Source organism: Ovis aries, chromosome X (genome assembly GCF_016772045.2).
Source record: "Ovis aries strain OAR_USU_Benz2616 breed Rambouillet chromosome X, ARS-UI_Ramb_v3.0, whole genome shotgun sequence".
Lineage (NCBI taxonomy): Eukaryota > Metazoa > Chordata > Mammalia > Artiodactyla > Bovidae > Ovis > Ovis aries.
In genome coordinates, this window is record NC_056080.1 from 12,118,266 (window position 1) to 12,140,901 (window position 22,636).

A 22,636-nucleotide genomic window follows, 5' to 3' on the forward strand; every position below is an offset into this window, starting at 1 on the left:
ATATCTCATATGGACCAAAGATATACATGTAAAAAATAAATCACAAAAAATCCAACACTAAAGTTTGGGGGAATTAATTTTTAATCATGGGGACAGCCTTTCCACGCAGAACACAAAATTAAGAAGATAGGTAATATAATATATTATATGTAATAGATAGTATAATTAATAATGAAATATATTAATAAGGATCAATATATTTCACTAAAAATAACAAAGTCCCTGCAGGAAAAATTGCCATAAACAGAGTAAAAAGACAATACACGCTAGTGAAAAATTTGCACATTATATGACTTATGAGTAATTTCCTAAGTTACAAAAAGCTCTTATAAATCAATGAGAAAAGATAAAGAAGCTAACAGAAAAATGAGACAGGACATGAATCAGCAGTTCTCAGAGCAAGAAATCCCAATGGCCAATAAATACTGACAAAATGATTACTTTCATTTATAACTTTAAAAATGCAAATTCAAATGTCAAGAAAATATATTTTTACAATATCAGATGGGCAAAGATCCAACAATTTGTTAATAGTTGCTGCTGGCAAGGAAGAGAAACCAGCACTCTCACCCACTGTTGGGGAGGGTAATTTCAAGTGAACTTGTCTTTGTAGAGCATTCTGGCAATTTCTGCGAAAATTAAAGCTGAACATACTCTTGGACTCAGCACTTTCACATATAGGAATTTGTACTATAGAGACAAGAAAAAAAAAAAGATGACTATTCAAGGATATTCATTGTAGCACTGTTGGCATTAAAAAACAAAAATCTGATTGCCCAATAATAAGAAAACACTAATTAAATACTCTTCAGCCATACAATGGAATAGTCCATAGCCATTTAGAGATGGTTGGATGGCATCACCGACCCAATGGACCTGAGTTTAAGCAAGCGCCGGGAGACGGTGAAGGACAAGGAAGCCTGGCATGCTGTAGTCCATGGGGTCACAGAGTTGGACACAACTGAGTAACTGAACAACAACTAGCCTTCTAAGAAATGGCTTGGGACCTTATATGTGATTATGTGATATGAGATATAATAAAAGCAAACACATGTGTAGTGATATGATAGTATAGCGTATCCATCTGTGATAGAATGGATATCCTTACATATTATTATATATGTATAAAAATCTTTCTGGAAAGATCCATAATGTTACTTCTGGGTAGTGGGAAAACTTGCTCATTTTCTAGCCCCTTTCTGGTCTTCATTTCTTACAGTGTGCATGTGCTGCATGGAACAGAATACAGGAGTCGTGTGGGTTCATTTCTAGGTTCTCTATTATGTTAAACTTTAACAAAGGAGGCAAGACTATATAATTGGGAAGAGAATCTCTTCAGCAAGTGGTATGGGGAAAGCTGGACAGCCATAGGTAAATCAATGAAGCTAGAAGACACCCTCTCACCATATACAAAACTAAACTCAAACTGGCTTGCACACTTAAATATAAGACATGACCCCATAAAACTCCTAGAAACGAACATAGGCAAAACATTCTCTGAGATAAATTGTAGTAATGTTTTCTTAGATCAGACTCCTAAGGCAAAAAGCAAAAATAAACAAATGGGATATAATCAAACTTATAAGTTTTTACACAGCAAAGAAAACCATAAAGAAAATGAAAAGACAACCTATGGATTAGGAGAAAATATTTGCAAATTATGCAACCAACAAGGGCTTAATTTTCAAAATGTACACACATCCCATACAACTCAATATAAAAAAATTCTTTGAAAAATGGGTAGAAGACCTAATAGACATTTCTTCAAAGAAGACATATAGATGGTCGGTCAATAGACACATGTAAAGATGCCTCACATCACTAATTATTAGAAAAATGCAAATCACAACTATAAAGAGGTATCACCTCACACCAGTCAGAATGGTCATCATCAAAAAATCTACAGATAAGAAATGTTGGAGAGGGTGTAGATAAACAGGAACCCTTGCACACTGTTGGTAGGAATATAAGCTGGTATAGCCAATATGGTAAACATTATGGAGGTTCCTTAAAAAACTAAAAATACTGCTACCATAGGATCCAGCAATCCCACTCCTGGGCATATATCCAGAAAAGACAAAAACTCCAATTTGAAAAGATACATACACCCCAATGTTCATAGCAGCACTATTTACAATAGCCAAGACATGGATGCAACCCAAGTGTCCATCAACAGATTAATGGATAAAGAAGCATATATCAATGCTTATATACATACATAATGGAATATTACTCAGCCATAATAAAAAATGAAATACTGACATTTTCAGCAACATGGATGTACCCAGATATTATTAGACTAAGAGAAGTAATTCAGACCAATAAAGACAAACATATGATACCATTTATATGTGGAATCTAAAAAATAATACAAATGAAATTATTTATAGAACAGAAACAGACTCATAGAAAACTAATTTATGGTTACCAAAGGGGAAAGGGTGGGGAGGGATAAATTAGGAGTGTGGGATTAAGAGATACCACTGTATCTAATACAGATAAACAAGAATTTATTGTAAAGCACAGGGAAATAATTCCCTGTTCTACATCTCTCTCTCTCTCTCTACACACACACACGGACACACACACACACACACACAAGTATGTAGGAATCACTTTGCTGTCCACCTGAAATGAACACAATATTGTTAATCACCTATAGTTCAATTTAAAAAACAGAGTATGTTATTGAGTCAGCCAGCTATCATTGTGGATGATTGGGGTTTAATCCCACCAGAAAGTTCTGTGAAGCGGCACAGAACGAGTACCTCAGTTATCTATGTGATGGGCAAGGGAGCAAGGGTAATCAGCTTCTATCAGTCATTCACCATGGGCTGCTGCTTCCCTGGCTTTGGAGAAATCCCTTGGGCAAAAAGATAGCAATACGGGCAGTGGGAAGTCAGCCTTGAGCGGTGGTAAATCCTGATGGCTAGAGGCGGAGCAGGAGCAGGGCCTGCTGCAGGGTGTACAAGGACATGTGGGCAGGTCCAGCTTCTCTCCATGCCCCCGCCTCTCTCATCACCTCTCCCCGGAGAAGGAGGAGTGGCACATCCATGCGGTGCATTTGGAAGAAAAAGAGGAACATGATTGGCTCAGGGTTTCCTGAGTTATTTCTCTTTCAGATTGGCTTGCCCATAGAAGGTCTAGAGAGTAGGTCTGTTTTCTACTATGAGAGGAGATCATGGGGTGGGTGCTGCCCCAGAAAGAGAGGAGCCCAGAGTTCAAGTCAGTGGGAATGTACTGGGAAGTCCGTTTACCCCTGAATTTAAGGCTTCAATCTTCTCATCAGTTGATATTTCCATCTACGTCAGTTGGACTCTTAAATTTATGTCTCAACTGGTTCTGAACTTGGGTGGAAAGAGGGTTGCAATTGATCAGACACTTAAATACCACAGCTGATTATTATTTCTGTGAACTGACTTACTTCCTTAGGTTCTTAACACAACCTAACAAATCACTGTGAAAGACTCAAACAATGCCCCAATTTGTGGAATGGGTGTCTTGGGTGTCTTTGTGGCTAAGTTTGCGCAGCTGTTTGTTTTTCCTTATATGAAACAAGATTAAGCACAGAATATAGAATGGTGTATCAGAAATCTGTTTTTCTAATTAGTACACAAAACTGTTGGCTGGAAAGATGACAGAAAGGTCTATATGCTGGAAAACAGTCATGGTGGATTAATATTCTTCTTTTCATCACTTGGGAAACAATGGCCTTTTGTGACCCAAAGAGACATCTCATATTCAAAAACAGAAATAACAGATGTGCGTGTTCACCATCAAAAGAGACTTGCACAGGGAGTGCCATTTACCCCAGGGAAAGCAGAAGGAAGCACAGACGAGAGAACAGTAATGCCTTTTCTGGTTTCTTTTTAGAAACCTGATTTTTATACGCCTTTGCTTTCCACTTCTTGCATGGTTATAATGAGATTCTCTGCTACTTGTGCTGTTTCTATTTGGTAACTACTTCTATTTCTACTGTACTTAGAAAAAAAGAAAACAGCTTGAGGCATCTCACGAAATGGTCGTAACAGAAAATAGAAAGAAAAGTAACTATGTGTAAGGAAATAGAAAAGTCAGACAAAGTAAGTTATTAGAACCGTGCTTAAGGTGGGCAGAGGATGTGAGCAGATGAGGGGAGGAAGTTACCATAGCTGCTCTCCATCTTGAACAGCCCTGATTCTGATTGTCCAGACATGGGGCTTCTCATTGTATGGTTGTGGGGTACGTGTATCAGAAAGGATTAGGTCTCTCTCACTGTAGATAGCAAAGACTCTAAATCATAAGAGCTCAAAGAGATAGAAATGAACTTTTCTTACGTAAAGTCAGGACAGGATGATCCAGAGCTGGTGTGGCTGTTATGTTTCTCAAAGTCCTCAAGGAGCTAGACTCTTTTCATCTCACTGCTCCCCAAACCCCAGGGTGTAACCTTCCACTTGGGGCTTCCCAGGTGGCAATAGTGGTAAAGAACCCGCCTGCCAATGCAGGAGACATAAGAGATGCGAGTTCAACCCCTGGGTCGGGAAGGTCCCCTGGAGGAGGGCATGGCAACTCACTCCAGTATTCTTGCCTGGAGAATCCCATGGACAGAGGAGCCTGGTGGGCTATGGTCCATAGAGCTGCAAAGAGTTGGACATGACTGAAGCAACTTAGCACGCATGGTCTAAGATGAAGTTCAGCACACCAACCATCACATCAGAATTCTGGGCAGCAGGAGAGTGAAGGGATGAAGAAGAAAACTGCACAATGGCATGTGCCAGCTATCTTTTAAAGAAGATACATGTCAGCAACCATGGGACTTTATTAGCTAGGACAGAGTCACATGGCCACACCCAACTACAAGGGATGATGGGAAATGTAGTCCTTCCATGCCTACAGCTAAAAATCAGGGTTTCTATTACTTTGGAAGAAAGGACATTGGATATTGGGGCACATCTGGCAGTCTCTGCCATAATGGGCCAGGAATTGATAAATGAAATGTGTCCTTCATGTGTTGCTCCCAAATGCTCGTTCTTAGAACCAGTGCCAACCCACAACAAAGTATTCACTAGGCTCTGTTGAAATGTACACACATTTGTTCAATGTAGTGATTTTTTAACAGTTTTTTTAAAAAAGAAGGATTGTCCATGGGAACTTCTGCGGAACTCCCTGAGACGCTTCTGTCCACTTCTGCCTCCTCAGATATATGGGAACAGCCTGTTCCCCAGGTCTATACCTGGCTGCCTGAGACCCCGGAGACAGAGACCAGGGGGCTGTATTTTCTCTGGGGTCTTGTTCCTGCCACAGGGTCCTACCCTGGAGGCAAGACACACACCTCCTCCAAGATCCCTGCATGGCATCGGTATTGATTAGAAAGCTTTTGGCTGCATGTCAAGGGGCTAAATTATGGATTGAATCATCTCATGTGAAGAGAAGGCTGGAAGTAGACAGGCTAGATTTCTTGGCTTCCCTCTTCTCATCATCAGACATTTGCTGCGGCACTATCACATTCTCCCATGCCTGCATCCAAAGCAGGAAGGAGTAGTCCTCTGCTTTCTCTTGAGGAGGCAAAACCTCTCTAGACTCTGTTGCTGAATAATTCATTGGGCACAGCCGGGTCACAGGGCACCCCTGAAACCACTGACTGGCAAAGAGAAGGATTACCTTGACTGGTTTAGAACCATCCTGATTCATTCTTTGGACCTCAGCACCTTGCCACCTAATATCTGGACAATATTAAAAGATGGCATCTGCCACAGCTTCTATCCGTCCTTTTCTGGCTCCAAGCTCTTCAGGGGGAGGGAGTGTAAAACCCAGAACAGATCTCTGCACATATAATTGCTCCTCTGACAAGTGCCTCCATCCCAGGAATTATCTAGTGGGGTGGAGTGGCTGAGAGGGTGACAAAGCATTGCTTTAATTTCTTTCACATTCTCCAAGATCAGTGGTAGTTGCACACGTGAGTTCCATTTAGCCCTTCTGAGTGTGAGGCTTTTGGAACTCAAAAGTCCAAAGGTGGCTCATTTTTTCTATTTCTGGTCTTCATCCCTTTCCTGAGCTAATGAATTTCTGGGTAGAGAGGGTGACAGGGGAGAATATATTCTCGTCACACTCATGTATGTCCCCAGGATGGCCTGCAGCTCCTTAGGGGCAGAAGCTGGCTTTGTATCTGCAGTACCCAGCAGTCAGTAAGCACTCAAGCAATACAGGCCAAAAGGATAAAGGACCTTTCTTCTGAGGGCAGCAAAGGGAGCTGTCAAATCCATCAATACATGGGAATACTAACCTGTGCATTCACCAGTTGAGTGAGATGACATTTTTAGGTCTCCCGAAGTTTCTGGTTTTCCTGAAAGAGAACATTTAGGTCAGGAAGATGACGTGTGCAGCTTAAGCTAAGACAACCAGAGTATTATTTGAGTCACTACAGGATTAATAAATCATGTCTGTTTCACAGGAAGGGCATGGAAAGAAACTGGTCAAAATGGGAAGGACTGTCTCCAGTGCTATGATGCCCAACAGCAAGATGGCAGAACTGGGTTAGAGAACCCCTTGAATTTGTGCCAGCAGTTAGACTCTTAACAGTTAGACTCTTAACCATTAGAGTTAAGAGCAGCTTGAGAGGTAAAGCTTACTTACTAAGAACATGCTCTTAACACAGAGGATCAGGAAGCTGTTGAATATATTTGGTAGAAACTTAGAAAAAACGTTGAGATGTTCAAAGACTGGAGTTATAGAGATTTAGTGTAAAGTTTCCCTCTCACTGTAAATAAGACCTTCTTTATATTTATTAGCATTTTTATAATAGCTTTATAGAGATATAATTCACATACTATAGGATTCAGTCATCTAAAATATACCATTTAATGGATTTTAGTATATTCAGAGTTGTGTAACCAGTGCCCATAATATTTGAACTTTTTCATCACCCCTCCAAAAAAACCCAAACTCCTAACATTCCCTTTCCCCACAATCTCCTCCATCCCTGGCAAACACCAGCCTACTTTTTGTCTCCATGGACTTGCCTATTCTGGACATTGCATACAGCTGGATTATATAACAGTCAGATACTGTATGTGGTCATCAGTTTCTTCATCCTCTTAAGTAGTTACACAGACTAGAGAGAGCCACATGTGTCACTAAATGGGCAAGATTACATAATCAGGACATGACCCAGGCATATATGAAAGCAGTGAGTACAGCCATTAATTCCTTTAGTAGAATATTTGAAAATTAATAGTAGCACAAGAAGATCATATTTTAAACTTTTTATTTACTTATTTGGCCATGCCATGCAGCTTGTGGGATCTTAGTTCCTCAACCAGGGATTGAACCCAGGCTCTTGGCAGTGGAAGCACAAAGTCTTAACCACTAGACCACCAAGGACGTCCCAAGATCATATTTTTTACTTGTAGTATTATTAGTGTTGCTTTTTAAAAGTTGCTGTTCTTGGTATTTATTTTATCCTTCAGCCTTCCTGCCCATTTGTATATGCAAGCCCTGCCATTCTACCTGTTCTTATTGCCAAGGGAAGGCTTGAAATGCAGAAAGAAGAGTCATGAAGACCCTCCAGAGTGCCCTGTTCACTGTCCTGTTTAGTGGCACTGCTGAGGTCTGGCATGCCTGGCATGGGCCTGCACCCACCAGGAAGGAGGGGTGCTTTGGTCTTATTAGCACAAAGATGCCATATGGGCTGGCAGCAGTCTTTCGCTTAGCTGAGAATGGAAAGGGTTTAGGTTTAGGCAGTAGACAGGAGAATGCTTGGGTCAGAATCTGGTCTCACTAAAAGACCCCACACATCAACGGCCTCACAGAGGTGAAATCATATCTTCCCCCCCTTTGAAAACATCTGTTTGCTTTTCCATGCATGTTACAAATCTACACTCATTTCCTCCAACAACAACTGCCAACCAATACTGTTCAAGAGAACCTCGTGTGATGCTGGAAGGGTTCCATTCTGTGCTGTCCGTGTGGCCGTGGAGCACCTGAGCTAGGGCTCATGTCACCGAGGAGCTGCATTTTCAAGTTTAAGTAATTTAAAATTAGATGCCATACATGGCTTATGGCTGTTGGACTGGACAAGGCCAACACTTGAATGGACATGCACCATTCAAGAGAGTTCTATTAGATAGCATCATTCCTTCAGAAACCAGCACTGAAACAGGGTTCGGCATTGATTTGGAAGAGTAGGGAAGTAGGAAGTTACAGAGGAAAAGAAGGCAGCCAGCAAAGAGCATGTCCCTGCTCTGGGAGTCAGCGCAGTGAAAGTGTGAAAGTGTTAGTTGCCCAGTGGTCTCTGACTCTTTGCAACCCCATGTGTAGCCCACCAGGCTGCTCTGTCCAGGGGATTCTCCAGGCAAGAATACTGGAGTGGGTTGCCATGCCCTTCTCCAGGGGATCTTCCTGACTCAAAAACTGAACCCAGGTCTCCTGCATTGCAGGTGGATTCTTTACCATCTGAGACACCAGGAAAGCCAGTGTGGAACACACACCAATTTTCTCACAATCACCCCGCTCAAGAGGTAAAGTGCGTGGGTGTTTAGTCACTCAGTCGTGTCCAACTCTTTGTGACTCCATGGACTATAGTCCACCAGGCTCATCTGTGCAAGGAAAGTTCCAGGCAAGAATACTGGAGTGGGTAGCCATTCCCTTCTCCAGGGGATCAGACCTGCAGCTCCTGCGTTGGCAGCTGGGTTCTTTACCACTGTGGCACCTGCAAAGCCCCAAGACGTAAAGCAGTTGATGTATTTCTCCACCAGTTCCCACCAGTCACTGACTGAGGGGTGTTCATCCCTGAGCACTTCCAGCCGTCCAGAGTGTGGACTCAGAGGGCTCTGTAGCCAGAGGGAGCCTTCCGGCCAAATCACAGAGACCAGTGGTTGGAGTTGGCGAGGCCTGAGTACTTTGGGGCACGAACACTGCCTGCCCCTCCCACTCCTGACCCCTATCTGCTTTCCTGATACAACTCTAATATTTCATACATATCATTAAGGACTTTTTTTTGCATCTATAAATAGAAATACATAGAATGTATGTAAATATTTTGTCTTATTTATACAAATGGGACCATTCTACACATACTCTTCTGCACTTTGCTTTTTGCACTTAATAGCACAATACGTCTTGGAGATATTTCACTGTAGTCATTTCCTTAGTTTCCTCCGCTTGGCTCTCTTCATCATGCACAAGTTCAGCCTTACAGAGAAAAAGAGCTGTAATGGCTTGGCTGAAACCATGCAAAGAGATTTGTGTTTAGCTTATGGATTTAGAAGGCAAGCTGTTTGTTGAGACTGCAGAGTTTGGTTCAAGGCATTTCAGGATGGCATGATTTTCCTGTTAAAAACAAGTGGGAATTTGCCTGGTGATAAACTCAGGCAGTGTGTGGGCTGATGAGACAATAGAGGATGCAATCAATGGATTAACCTCCTGGGATGACTGCAGACAGCAGCAGCCAGCTGTCTCCAGCTCAGGCATCCACAGCCTGCCCTGCACAGAGGCGCCAGGCTCCAGGCTCAAGCTCTGTGGTGTCATCGCTGAAGCCTCCGGACCTCTCAGAGTCTCTGTTTTCATATCTATTAGGTGAACTTGCCACTGCATGGCAAATAGATGGGGAAAAGTGGAAAGTAACAGACTTTATTTTCTTGGGCTCCAAATCACTGCAGATGGTGACCGCAGCCACAAAATTAAAAGATGCTTGCTCCTTGGAAGAAAAGCTATGACAAACCTAGACAGCATATTAAAAAGCAGAGACATCTCTTTTCTGACAAAGGTCCATGTAGTCAAAGCTACGGTTTTTCCAGTAGTCATGTATGGATATGAGAGCTGGCTGAGTACCAAAGAATTGTTGCTTTTGAACCGTGGTGCTGGAGAACACCCTTTCTTTAGAGTCCCTTGGATAGCAAGATCAAACCAGTCAATCCTCGGGGAAATCAATCCTGAATATTCACTGGAAGGATTGATGCTGAAGCTCCAATACTTTGGCCACCTGATGTGAAGAGCTGACTCATTGGAAAAGACCCTGATGCGGGGAAAGATTGAAGGCAGGAGGAGGAGGCAGTGACAGATGAGATGGTTGGATAGCATCATCAACACAATGGACATGCGTTTGAGCAAAATCTGGGCAACAGTGAAGGACAGGGAAGCCTGGTGTGCTGCAGTTCATGGGGTCGCAAAGAGTCGGACACTACTTAACAACTGAACAACAACAAGGTGAACCTGGTCATGCCTACTCTACCCTCTCTCAACGGGTTTGATGCCTAGACCACCAGGGATCTAGTGCCTTCAGGAGCTAGGTAGGCATGTACCCAGGTCAAGCGAGTTTGCTGTTCATGAGTAAGTAGGGAGCAGGAGACTATGGTTAAGAAGGAAATAAATCATACTCACACCCCATCTTCCATGTTGAAACCCTTAAACTAATGCTATCATGGCCAAACAAGGCATATTGGTGGGCTACTTGCAGCTCTTCACCAAGAGTGTGCATCCTGTAAATTTGACTTACGATTTCTGGGTAGAGGAGATGGCGCTGCTCTGTTTACTGGGCCTTATTCTGTTGAACTTTTTGAAAGCTTCATCTCCTCCTCTTCAGTGGTCTCTTCCCACACCAGTCAGGAGAAGTTAGGTTGGGCTTGGGCTGTGCAAATGACTCAAAGGTGGCATGGCTTTAAAGAGCAAAGGTTTATTTATTGCTCACACTGCATGTCTCTTGTGGGACTGCACTACCAAGTGGACAGCAGGAAGCTGACCACCACATCCCCACTCCCACAGACTGATGGGGCTCACCGTCCAAGGCCTCACATCATCCACGCATTGGCATCGCTGGCGCCCAGGAAAAAGGAACCACTGTGCACAGGTGCTGAAAAGCTTCTGCTGGCATTTCATTGGCCAAAGCAAGTCACGTGGCTTGGGGACCTTGCCATCTTGCTGCTGGCTGGAAGGAAGGTTGGAAATATCTGGACACAGCTCTGAGGAGGCACACGTTCCTTCAGACGTTCAAACAACTGTGGCCACTCCTTTCTTCCATGTGTGCAGTTCGATGGGTATGGACATCTCACAGCCGGCAAAGCTCTTTATCTCAGCTTGGTAAGCGTGAAGACTGATATTCACTGAGCTTCCAGGCTGTTTCTCCTTCCTTGTTGCTAGGGCACTCACTGCCTGAGCTCATGATAGCTGGAGCAGTATCACAGTGGTGGAATTGTCCCTTTTGCAGGTTCTGCTGGAACCAAGGCTCCTTAGTTTGGTGTGCATTCTCTGGCAGTTTTACAAAAGACTTAGCTTTTTTAGGGGCTTCCTTTGTGGCTGAGCTGGTAAAGAATCCACCTGCAATGTGAGAGACCAGGGTTTGATCCCTGGGTTGGGAAAATCCTCTGGAGAAGGGAAAGGCTACTCACTCCCATATTCTGGCCTGGAGAATTCCATGAACTGTATAGTCCATGGAGTCTCAAAGAGTTGGACATGACTCAGCGACTTTCACTTTCCTTGCACTTAGCTTTTTTAGAGCAGTTTTAGGTCTGCAATAAAAGTGAGAGGAAGGTACAGAGATTTCCCACATAGCCCCGGCCAGCACACATGCACAGCCTCCCCTATTATCAACAGTGCACAGTAGTATGGCACCTTGTTACAAAGGATAAATCTGTATTGACATATACCATCATCTGAAGTCCACAGTTTACTTCAGGGTTCACTCTTGGTGTTGTGCATTCTGTGAGTTTGGACAAATGTATAATAACAGCTATCCGTCACTGAAATATCACAGAGTATTTTCACTGCACTAAAACCCCTCTGTGCTCTATCAAGCCCTCGTCCCCACCACTTCCAGCAGCAAACACTGATCTTTCTACTGTCTCCATAGTTTTGCCTTTTCCAAAATGTCATATCGTTGGAATTACACAGCACGTGCCTTTTCAGATTGCCTTCTTTCACTTAGTAATATGCATTTGAATTTCCTCCTCGTCTTTTCATGGCTTGACAGTTGATTTCCTTTTTAGCGCTGAATGATATTCCACTTCCTGGATGTACCAAGTTTATTTACCCATTCACCTACTGAAGGACATCTTGGTTGCTTCCAATTTGGGGCAATTATTAGTAAAGCTACTACCAACAACTACATGCAGTTTTTTTGTGTGTGGACATAAGTTTTCAACTCCTTTGGGTAAATATCAGTGTATTGCTGAACTGTATGGTAAGAGTATATTGAATTTTGTTAGAAACTGCCAAACTGGTTTTCAGAGTGGCTGGATGATTTTGCATCCCCAGTAGCAATGAATGAGGGTGACTGTTGCTCTGCATCCTCATTAGCAGGTGGTCTTGTCAGTGGCCATTCTCTAACAGATGTGGAGTGGTATCTCATTACTGTTCTAATTTGCATTTCTCTGATGTGCATATTTCTCTGATGACATATGACGTGGAGCATCTTTTCATATGCTTATTCACCATCTGTATATCTTCTCTGTTGAGGATTTTGGCATCTATGTTCATGAGAGACATTGGTCTGTATCTGTCTTTTCTTGTAGGGTCTTTGTTTGGTTTGGGCCTTAGGATAATGCTGACCTAATCACAGGATGAAAGTGAAAGTCACTCAGTCGTGTCCGGCTCTTTAGTCTGTACAGTCCATGGAATTCTCCAGGCCAGAATACTGCAGTGGGTAGCTTTGCCCTTCTCCAGGGGATCTTCCCAACCCAGCGATCGAACCTAGGTCTCCTGCAGGTCTCCTGCATTGCGGGTGGATTCTTTACCAGCAGAGCCACAAGGGAAGCCCAAGAACACTGGAGTGGATAGCCTATCCCTTCTCCAGCGGATCTTCCCAACCCAGGAACTGAATCAGGGTCTCCTGCATTGCAGGTGGATTCTTTACCAACTCAGCTATGAGGGAAGCCAGTATTCCCTGTGCTTCTATCCTCTGAAAGAGATTGAAAGACTTGGTGTAATTTCTCCCTTAAATATTTGATAGAGTTTACCAGTGAACCCATCTGGGCGTGGTGCTTTCTGTTTTGGAAGGTTATTAACTATTGATTCAATTTTCAAAGAGACATAGGCCAATGCAGATCACCTATTTTTTCTTATAAGAGTTTTGGAAGATTGTGTCTTTCAAGGAATTGGTCCATTTTATCTAGATTATCATATTTGTGGGCAGAGTGTTGCGCCTTCTTCCATTACTGAAACGAGTAATTTGTGCTTCTCTCTTTTGCTTGAAGTTTTTGTTCCTATTTTTACCTTCTACTCTCTTTTTCTTACTTTTGTGATTTTAATGAAGCATTTTCTACAATTCTAATTTGTTTGCTATGTCATATCAGCTATACTGCTTTTCGTGTTTTACTTTTTTTAGTGGTTTCCCTAGAGTTTACAATATTTTACAACTACTCCAAATCCACTTTAAAATAACACTATACCACTTTACAGGTAGTGTAAGGACCTTATAATAACAAAATAATCCTAATTCTTCTCTTTCATCCCTTGTATCATTGTTCTTACTCATTTCACTGATAAATGAGCATATGTAAGCATATACAAATGCACACACATAGTTCAGTTCAGTCGCTCAGTCATGTCCAACTCTGAAGGAGAAAAGCGATTTTCAGTACAGGTGGGATAAATGTTCTGAAAGGCTGTCCCCAGAAGAATATGCAAATAGGCAAATGTTTCCAAACGACTTGAAGGCTGAAAAAATGCTCCAGAAAAAAAATCTTATCAAGATATATATATATTATTTTTTTTTTAACCAGCCAAACAGTCATGTTTGAATTTGACAAAATCACACAAGACAGAGGCTGTTACATAGAGGCTCTTAGTTTTCTTCAGGATGAAAATGAACCAATTAGTATAACCATAGTTCCTTAAACAATGAAATTGCATCAGAATAACCCAACTATCAAATGGAAAAATAAAAAAGTTTTTGTCTTACCATCATTCTTTCCTTCTTTGATGTTCTTCCCTTCTTCATGTAGATCTGAGTTTCTGACCTGTATTTCCTTCTCTCCAAAAAACTTCTAACATTTCTTGCAAGGCAGGTCTCTCGGCAATGAGGGTTTTTCACTCAATTTTTGTTTGCCTGAGAATGTATTTCTCTGGGTACGGAACTGTAAGTTTGTTTCTCTCAAACCTTTAAATATTTCACTTCACTCTCTTCTTGTTTGCATGGTGTCTGCAGAGAATTTGGAGAATTTGGATGTAATTCGTTGTTTCTCTATAGAAAAGCTGTTTTCATCTTCTAGCTTCTTTCAGGATTTTATCTTTGATTTTCTGTGATTTGAAGATGATATGCCAAGTTTTAGTTCTCCCAATTTCATGTATGTTACACCTATGGATAGAGAAGCCTGGTGGGCTACAGTCCATGGATCACGAAGAGTCAGACATGATTGAGCATGCATGTACACCTTTTTCGGTTGTCCCACAGACCTTGCGTATTATGTTCTTGTTTCTTTTCAGTCTTCTCTTTGCTTTTTGGTGTTTGAGGACTCTATTGATCTCTCCTCCTGCTCAGAGTTGTTTTTCCTCAGCTGTGTCCAGTCTACTAATAAGCCCATCAAAGCATTCTTCATTTCTGTTCCAGTGTTTTTTGATCTCTAGCATTTCTTTTTAGCATTACCATCTCTCTGCTTCCATTGCTCAGCTGTTCTTAAATGTTTTCTATTTTATCCATTAGAGCTCTTAGCATATGAATCAGAGTTGTTTTAAATTCCTGGGCTGGTAATTCCAATGTTCCTGTTATGTCTGGTTGTGATGGTTGCTTTGTCTCTTCAAACTGTGCTTTTTGCCTTTTGATGTGCCTTGTAATTTTTCCCTGATCGTTGGACATGATGTACCTGGTAAAGGAAATGCCGTAAGTGGACCTTCAGTCCTGTGGTTAGGAGTCGGGGGAGGGGAAGAATTCTCTGGTAATTATGTCTCGACCTTTTCATGACCCTAGGTCAATGGATGGTGAACTTCACAAATGCTTCTCAGTTTTTTTCCCTCCCTTAGGTGGACAGGATGGCTGGAGTTGGATATTTCCCATTCCCAGATCAGTTAGGCCCTGATAAAAATATCCCCATATGTTAGGTTCTGGTTAACTAATTTTCCCCAGGGCAGGCCTCGTAAAGAAAAAAAAAGGACCCTGGCTTATTTCAAAATGGTTCCTTCTAGCTGCTGAATAGCACAGGGAGCTCAGCTCAGTGGGCTGTGGTGACCTAGAGGGATGGGATGGAGCGGGTGGGAGGTTCAAGACGGAAGGGATGTGTGTATACATACAGCTGATTCACTTCGTTGTACAGCAGAAACTAACACAACACTGTAAGGCAATTATCTTCCCCCCCAAAAGATTCCTTTTTTTTACCCCCCTGCTGGAAACCCAAGGGGATCTTTCTCCGGTATTTACCACGGGAGTCTGGTCAAATTCCTGGAGAGAAATACCACCATGTAGTGTGGGGGCCCTCTAATCATTGGACCCACTGGAGTTCTTAACCCTCAGTCTTTTCCACACTGAGCTTCCGGCAATTTGTCAGTTACAGTTCGTGTTTTCCTACCCAACACTTGTTCCTATGAGGTTTCTATTCCGAGCCTCTGCCATGGTAGCTGTGAGTCATGTATTCACTCTTGTCTCCATTCCTGCGGGCAGAAGTTGCTCTGTGTCCTCCCCTCTTAAAGACCCAAGAAGAGTTGTTGATTTTTCAGTCTGCTCAGGTTTTACTTGTTCCTGAGATGGAGCCCTGACTCCCAGCCTCCTTACATGTGGAATCAGACTCTGGCAATTTTTAACCTCAACACACAAACAAAAGGTATATATGCACAGAGTTTTAAAGTCAAAGAACTCTGTAAGACAGACTCAGGAAAGTCAGAGATCTAGCCCCTGTCATGCCACACCTGATTCCACTCCCTGGAGGCCACAATTTTCAGGTGGTGTTAAGTGCTTGGGGGCAGGGAAAAAAAGCATGGAGGGCTTACGAAGTGCCTCCTGGTGGAGTTGGTTGCAACTTTAAATAGGACATTGAGAGGGTGTCATATGAATGGGAGGGAAGGACTCTTGTGATACTTACTGATCCTTACAGGGTAAGCCATCTGGGTAGAGGACTGACAAAAGCAGAATCCTGTGGACAGCAGTGTGTCAGGCTGTATTGGATCCTGCCTCCCATGGTGATGTGTAGAACACCCCTGGGCTCTTGTTATAATGCAGATTTTGATTCAGTAGGTCTGGACAGGACCTGAGACTCTGCATTTCTAATAAGTTCCCACATGATGCTGACGCTGCTGGTCCAGAGACCTCAGTTTGAGTTGCAAGGTCCTAGAAAGGGTTAGGAGGTGAGAAGGTGGGCAAGGAAACCAAACCCAAGTCAGAAAGATGAAGTGAAGTGAAAGTCACTCAGTTGTGTCTGACTCTTTGCAACCCCATGGTCTATACAGTCCATGGAATTCTCGAGGCCAGAATACTGCAGTGGGTAGCCTTTCCCTTCTCCGGGGATCTTCCCAACCCAGGGATCGAACCCAGGTCTCATGCATTGCAGGCGGCTTCTTTACCAGCTGAGCCACAAGGGAAGCTCAAGAATATTGGAGTGGGTAGCTTATCTGTTCTCCAGCAGATCTTCCTGACCCTGGAATCGAACTGGGGTCTCCTACATTGCAGGTGGATTCTTTACCAACTGAGCTACCAAGGAAGCCCTCAGAAAGATGAGCGGGGACCAGATCTTGCCATGCCTTTGAGTACACTGGGAAGACTTGCTTTGTTATTGTAAATGAGATGGGAGCAGGGAAGTGCTGTGATCCAGCTTACGTTTTAGAGGCATCTCTGTAGGAAGTGTGTTAAGCACAGATTGTAGGAGGGGAAGGGTGATTAGGAAGCCACCGAGTGAACCCAGGTGAGAGATGGTGGTGGCGGGACCCAGAACCCAGGGACAATGTGACAAATAGGCAGTGCCAACAGAATTGCTACTGGATTGGTTGGAGAAGCCAAAGAGAAAGTCACCTGAGCACTTGGAAGGATGGAGTTGCCATTTATGCCCGTCTCTCGCATCCATCTTCTGTCTCCAGTACCACTGCCACTTCTCTAGGCAAGCCCCATTCATTCCCATTACTGTAATTGCCTTCAAACGGATACTGCAAACATCTTCTTGAGAAATGGCTTTGTTCAGTTCAGGCCTTTGTAAAGAACTTGCAGTTGTTTACAGAGTCCGTAGTCTAGCATGGAAGACCCTTCTTCCCTGGGTCATTCATTACTCACCTTCATGAACCCCTGACTCTCGCCCAGGGTTTCATGACCTCACCATCATGATGGACACGCTATGAAGGATGAAAAGCTGTGGGATACTTGTGATCCCTGGTGTGGCTGCCCTTAAGCCACCACACTGTCCCCCTTCCACTTGAATCTACTTTTGTTATATATCCTTGAAGAAAGCAAACTGTTTGCAGACTTTGCCTTTATTGTGTATCGACGTGCTTACATCACTGCCACTCAGCACCAGCGTCACTTGGGAACTTAGTACCAATGCAAGTTCATGGGCCCCACCCTAGACTGCTAAATCACAATTGGATGGCAGGACCCAGAGATCGGTTGTAACAAACTCACCAGGTGATTCCTACACATGCTAAGCTTGGATACAGAGTGGATAAGACCGCGCCGCAAACTGAATATCAGTAGGTTCTGACATCATATTTGGGAACAGCTGATCTAGGCTAGAGGGCTCAACCCTGGCTGCACATCAGGACCACCGAGAGAGCTTTCAATCCAACAGCAGTGCCTGGGCCTCACTGCTGGTGATGCTGATTCAACTGGCTGGAATGGATCCAAGCGATCCCTGTATACCACCAGGTCTGAGAACCTTAGGACTCTGATGGATTGATCTCCATTCTGTGTCCCATACACAGCCAAAATTTCTGCTTCTTGCCACTGTAGGTTACTCTACCTGAAGTGTGTGCCATGCCATTTACATACTGTCTGATATACCCATTCCAGGAATAGACTGAGCCCCCAAACAGCTTCTCTTCAAACAGGTCTTGGGTCCTCTTCTATTTCCTGAAGCCACATGGGTGGCTTCTATGGCACTCGTAGCCAAATAAGACCCCAACATTGTTCTCCTTGTTCAAATGAGGCCTCATTCAATGAAAAGGTGTTTCTCACACCGTGTTTGTTCTATGGACTAGTAGTATTCAGTCATATACTAATTCTTATTTGTGGGACTGTTCTTTGGCAATAAATGAAAATTGAGAGCTACTACATACCACGTGATTTCTGCACATCGCTCTCCAGGTGTTTTCACCATCTCCAGACCACAGCTTCTCAACCTTTTTAGTTAAGTATTGCACCTTTTTTCACAGAGCTGAAATTCACATAAAAGTAACCATTTTCAAGTGAACAATGCAGTGGCATTTAGTACATTTGCAGTGTTGCTTCATCACCATCTCTTCCAAGTTCCAAAACAGTTCCCTCAGCTCAAAAGGAAACCCTGCTCCCACTTGCAGTCACCCCTCACCATTTCCATTCAACCTCCCAGCCATTAGGCATGTTTCTTCTTAGTTTGAATCAATTTGCTCTTTAGATAATTGGGGATGCTGCTTTTTTCAGGTTGTTAGGAGAAACAGGCAGGTAATGTGTATAAACTGCCCAGCACTACACACATCAGGCACCTAATAAAAAAAAGGTCGGGTCCTTCAACTCTGCCCTCGGCCTTGTCATTCTGGTGTCCTAGTGCCAGATTCTACAGCACTCTGAAGGAAGGAAGGAGGCTTTGTAAATTCTTTCTTTAGAAAAACCTGTACTTAATTCCTATTTTTATTTTAACCCCCTTTTTTATTTCAGAATTATTTTAGATTTATAGAAAAGTTGTAAAGATCATATGGTTCCTGTAAACTTTCACCCAGTTTCTTCCATAGTTAGGGTTAACCACGGGCCATTTGTCAAATGAACACTGGTGCATACTTGATGTGGATTTCACCATCTTCCCCACATAATGCCCTTTTTCTGCTCCAAGAGCCAACCAGAATCCCATGATGCAATTGTTTGGTCTCTTCTGATAGTTTTCATCTTTCTTTGCTTTTCATGACCTTGAGGGTTTTGAAGAGGACTAGTTGGGTATTTTCTAGAATGTCCCCCAATTTCAGTTTCTCTGATGTTTTCTCATGGTGAGACTGGGGTTGCTGGTTCTGAGACATCAGGTAGTAGCACATGGTAACATGGTACCCGAAGAACTTACCACTGGTGATGCTGACCTTGCGCATGTGCATAATGTGGTGTCGGTGAAGCTTTTCCACTGAAAGTTGTTATTTCCCCTTTTCTCTTCCCTGTTCTTTGGGGAGGGAGAAAGTCAGGAAGGGGAGGGAAGGAAGAGTAAGGTCAGACCTCTAGAAGGGGCAGAATCTACAGCCATTATTTAGAATTCTTCTGGAAGATTTGTCTCTTCTCCTTCTTTATTATGCAATCACTTATCAGTATGAAGTCATGTATATCTCTTTTATACTTTGGGTTATAATCCAATTCTCTGTTATAGATTTTGTTGCTTAAGTTGTTCCATTTGGCCACTGGGAGATCTTTCAGACTGGCTCCCATGTCCCTTAGACATGCTGCAGTCTTCCCCCAACCCCAAGATCTTAGCTCTTGATATAAACTGGTATTCATCCCCACCTTTCCATTGAAATTGCTTTAAGGCCCTTTAGGTTACAGTGGTTTCTAGATTATTAAGCCAAACTCTACTTGTCTATTCTTTTTTTTAATATAAATTTATTTATTTTAACTGGAGGTTAATTACTTTACAGTGTTGTACTGGTTTTGCCATACATCAACATGAATCTGCCACAGGTATACACGTGTTCCCCATCCTGAAACCCCCTCCCTCCTCCCTCCCCATACCATCCCTCTGGGTCTATTCTTAATTTACCAGAACTTTCTGTGACAATACTGTTAATCTCTTTCCTTCAAATTCGATTTCATTTTCTAAAAATTTATTACGGAATTCTCAAACAGAAAGCTACAGAAAAGAGCATTATGAATTTCCATGTGTCCATCACCCTACTTCAACAATGGTCAGCATTTTGCCCACTGTGTTCTCTCTCACATGCTCTGCCACTGGCACACATTCTTTAAAGGAAACCCCACACATCTTATGAGTTCAGCTGTGGAGTTGTGTCTTCAACAGATCAGAACCTTAAAAATATTTTATTGACAGGTCCTTGTGCACCATGACCCCTTCTCCAACACACACTTTATAAAAGTCCATTTGCTGAAATAACTGGGTTTTCTGTCTTATTAAATTTCCCAGTTCTGGATTTGGTTCATTGTCTTCCCAGAGTCTTACGTTAGTCTAGTCTTTGAACTTCCTATAAATTGGAAATTAGATGTAGAGTCTTTATGAGATTGTTTCCATATTTGCAAAATATTTCCAATATGTTTGATACATAACTCAATTTATCTATCTATATTTATCTTAATTATACATATACACATATATTTTAAAAAATACTTCATTGGTGGGGAAGTCAACTTCCTAAAGCATCACAATAGAAGCCATATTGTCCAGCTCTTCCAGTTGTAATTTCCTCTTTAGAGACACCTCTAGCACCTGATTTTCTCCCTTTTTGTCTTTGCCATTTCTCTCAGTTCCCTTCAGACTCTTCTGTATCTGTGGGTTAGTCATTGTCTTCAGGGCCCCACTGTCAGTGGTCCATTCCTGAGTCTATATGTGGTCTCCCTTTCCATATTCCTAAGGCTGAGGACTCAGAAGTCTGTATTTTTTTGAATATTAATGTTTTGTTCAAATTAATTTTAATATTTATATTTGGGGGTTACACTTGTTGCAGTGCACAGCTTCTTCCGTTGCTGCACACGGGCTCTCTCTAGTTGTGGAGAGTGGGGGCTACTCTTCATTGTGGTGTGAGGACCTCTCATTGCCATGGCATCTCTTGTTGCGGAGCATGGGTACTAGGTGTGTGGGCTCAGTAGTTATGGTACATGGGCTTAGTTGCTCTGTGGCATGTGGGATCTTACTTCCTGGACCGGGGATTGAACCCATGTCCCCTGCATTGCAAGGCAGATGCTTAACCACTGGACCCACCAGGGAAGTCCCAGAAGTTCATATTTTTGATCCCGACTCTCTCCACTGAGTTTGAAGCTCAAATATCTGGTGACCGCCACCATGTCCCTGGATGTCCTGTGAGCTCTTCAAACTCACTGTGGCCCCAAGTGGAGTTAATCATCTTTCTTCCTAAACCTGTTTCTCACTGTTTTCTTTAGCTCAGTGATGAGAACCACCATCCAAGGCAGAAACCTGAACCATCCTAGAATTTTCCTCACCTTGGCCCCAAATTGCCAAGCCACAGAACATCTGTTTCCTTAATGCTCAACTGTGTCTCCTCTTCTCGAGGCTACAGGCTCAATTCTAAAATTCAGATAAAGAACAAGTGCGTTATCCAGAGTCACACATTCTCCAGCAGGACTAGAGTCTAACCCCGTGCTCCAGCATGGAACATACTGAAATCTTGCTGAGCATTGTAATCAGCTCCTGATTCTTCACCATGCTCTGGATACACTGTGCTTTGCACAGGTTGTGAATACGGCTGTCGAGGCTGAGTTCAGCAGGGCGAAAACACCTAAAAGTAGGGAGCTCAGGAGTCAAGAATACTTAGGTTTGACCCTCTCTTCCCCAACTGAGAATGAACTTAAGCTGGTTAATTTTTCTGTGCTTCGGTTTCCTCATGTGCAAAATGGAAATAATATTTCACCACTTTACTGCTGTCTCCAAAGCTCTGGAAACTGGAAGTCATGTTTTGTCGTTTTCAAATAATTTGTTTGGCAGCCAAACCTGACTTGACTATAAGGATATGAGGACAAAACCTGACGTGAATGGAACTGGGAATATTTATGGTGTTATTCCGCTTAGAATATTCTTCCATTTTACTGCAACAACTGACTTTGATGACAGGCTGCTGCCCCAGCCCAATGAGACCAGTTCCATAATACGCTGTTTGACTTTTCAAAAGTACCACAATGTCTGAATTCTGAAACACATCTGATTGAAGAGTTTTAGAAAACAGGTTGTGTGCCTATAATAGCTACTTCACAGGTTTGTCATAGGTTGCTTGCTCAAGAAATTCGTTATTTGTAGAGCAATTAGAAGAGTACGTGGCCCCTGGTAAGCCCTATATAAAGTAACGTTGCTCAGTCGTGTCCGACTCTTTGCGACCCCATGGACTGTAGCCTACCAGGTTCCTCTGTCCATGGGATTTTCCAGGCAATAGTACTGGAGTGGATTGCCATTTACTTCTCCAGGGGATCTTCCCAACCCAGGGATCGAACCTGGATCTCCCACATTGTAGACAGATGCTTAACCATCTGAGCCACCAATTACTTAAAGCCCTATATGAGTTTTATAAAAACTTCATGTAATAGTTAATCCTAGAAATGAACTGAAAGAGAAATGACTTTGTCAGAAGTTTGCAGAATTTTGAGGGCTTCCATCGAAGTTGGGTTCTACCATAACTTTTGTTAAAAAGAAATGAAACATCAGAGAGACAGAGAAACCCCCCTGGTTGGGGACTCCAATCCTCTCGTTGCCCAGAACCAAACTCTTATTCTGTAGCTGGTGTGTGTGAATATTTCCCGAGTTTATCAGTTTTAGTTCATAAATAGGTGTCCATGGTATGGATTCTTTTAGAAGAAAGAATGATCCAGTTCCAAGTGTTGACAGTGCTTAGGTTAATTAAGAAGCCC

The 22,636-nt window shown here is 42.8% G+C and overlaps 1 long non-coding RNA gene across 1 annotated transcript; it reads right to left on the reverse strand.

Moving 5' to 3' along the window:
* Positions 1 to 206: 206 nt before the first annotated feature.
* LOC132658831 (uncharacterized) lies at positions 207 to 14,801 on the reverse strand. Its single transcript, XR_009598900.1, has 2 exons — positions 13,871 to 14,801; positions 207 to 6,322 (listed from the first exon to the last, which is right to left on the reverse strand). It is a non-coding gene; the product is annotated as an uncharacterized LOC132658831 (long non-coding RNA).
* Positions 14,802 to 22,636: the final 7,835 nt, after the last annotated feature.